Source organism: Colobus angolensis, unplaced genomic scaffold (assembly GCF_000951035.1).
Source record: "Colobus angolensis palliatus isolate OR3802 unplaced genomic scaffold, Cang.pa_1.0 Scaffold234, whole genome shotgun sequence".
NCBI lineage: Eukaryota > Metazoa > Chordata > Mammalia > Primates > Cercopithecidae > Colobus > Colobus angolensis.
The window spans coordinates 2,536,867-2,538,910 of record NW_012115533.1 but is presented as its reverse complement, the minus strand read 5'-3'; positions in this window follow the sequence as shown (position 1 = coordinate 2,538,910).

Here is a 2,044-nt window from a genome sequence, read left to right as displayed (position 1 = left end):
ATAGTCCGACCCCATATTTATATGGAACTTAATATATTTTAAATTCCATAGTCTGGAATTCTTTCTGGGAGATAAAATTTTTAAAACATAGTTATAGAAATAAAATTAAAAATAGTTAACATACACTCAAATAGAGGGAATATAACTAGTTAAAATTCATAAAAACATAATTCATGAAACTAAAGTATGGTTTAAAAATTGAGCTTTCCTCTGATCAAGACATTACGAAAAGAAAATTGCTATAATTTGTATGCTATGGGTTTCCAGTAGAACTTTCCTGACTCAGGTCCAATGACTAACAAGTAGATTAATCTAAGTTTAATATTTCTTTGTTCATCCTTTATTAGTGCTGTGAAGTAGCACTAAAAATATCGAAAGTCAGGCAACAAGAGAGAGAAATATTATAATAATGTGCTGATAATCTATATAAATAAAGAACTCTAAATATCTGAGACCATACAGGCTTCAATTATCTCATTCTTGAGAATGCTTCTCATGGAGTTTGAGTTTTAACCTACCTAGTAATCTAATGCTATGTATAATTAAATAACTAAGTTTGGGCAAATAACAGACCGAAAATACTGTACTTAGTACACATTTGTTCAATCTTTAATTACTTGGAACTACAGAAAATTGTATTGCAATAATGTATTCAGCAGTAGTACAAACCCATTGGCAGATTAATTTAATTGTCAAATTATCACAATTTCTAAGTGACTGTGTTATGCTATACAGATAAGAAATGAAAATATATTTAGTAAACATAGAAAATGATTAAACTTCTAGTAAATAATTTTAATTTTCTTTTTAATAAAAGTACACTGTGAACTAACAAGCACAGTGGAAGAAACAATTTTAAATTCAGCCAAATTAGAAAATAATTATTCCTAAGACTTTTTAGCCTAAAGATGGAAACCAGTAGACTTGTTTACCCTTTTGCATGTGAAATTCTAATGAGTAATGACAACAGCTCTAGGTAGATGATTCGAGTCTGTTAAGAATGTTTGTGTCATACAGATGAAAAGGAAAGAGGGCAGCTATAACTAGGAAAGCCATGCTGATCACTAGTTTGAAGATCAGCAGTACTTATCTGTTGGTCTTGGGATCAATGATTCTAAGACAACTTGACTACTGAGAGTACATGTGTTGTCAGACTAATTGGAGAAACTGGCACTGATGCAGCAAATGGGAGTGAACTAGAGCAGCTTTAAAATGTCAACACTTCTATAAAACAGAGTTCTGATTAAAAAAGGATAAAACCTTCATATTTGATAAATAAGAAGCATAATGATACTATGATTGATAGACTGCCCCTTACAGTTATAGGAGGAATGAGCAGGTATACAGCCTGTGGAATCATGGTTGTGTCAGTTAATTTTCTTGAGATTATTGCCTCACTGATAAAAAGGCAAAGGAATATTTTCCTCTCAGGTTTGGAATGAGGATAATTTTTTGAAGAACATCAAAATTATTCAAATTATATTTTTATAGGTTACACATTCTTCTGCCTATTCAGTGTTATATGGGAAACATTTTAACTTGACACCAGAATATTTTCTCAGCACTGTATAGATAAGAATACCCCAATGTGCATTCATGGAAATTGTGGCAAGTTTTCTGGAAGGTTGATAGTTACTATTCCAGGGGTTCTGTTAGCCAACATTTGGAAAATGTGGATATAAGCCCATACAAAGTTATTCCTTTATTTAAGGATTTTTCAGAGTCCCGTTCATATGCTGGTTTCTTTGAGATTCCAAGGTTCTGTGGGAAATAAAATCTGAAGGATCCCAAATATGCTTGACCACAGAACCTTTCATTCATGGAATATTTTAAGGGATTGATATGCAAAGCTGACTCTGGAGTAGTTTTCAGAGGCCTATGTCCCAAAAAGCAGCTGTATTGTTTTGTGTGGTTTGTGATGGGGGACAAGGTTTATTAAGACAGTCTACATGGTTTTGCATCCTGGTTCCTCCACTTACCATGTGAGTCTCTCTTTAACCATAAGCTAATAATATTATTTTTTTGTTATACTATGTCTATATTT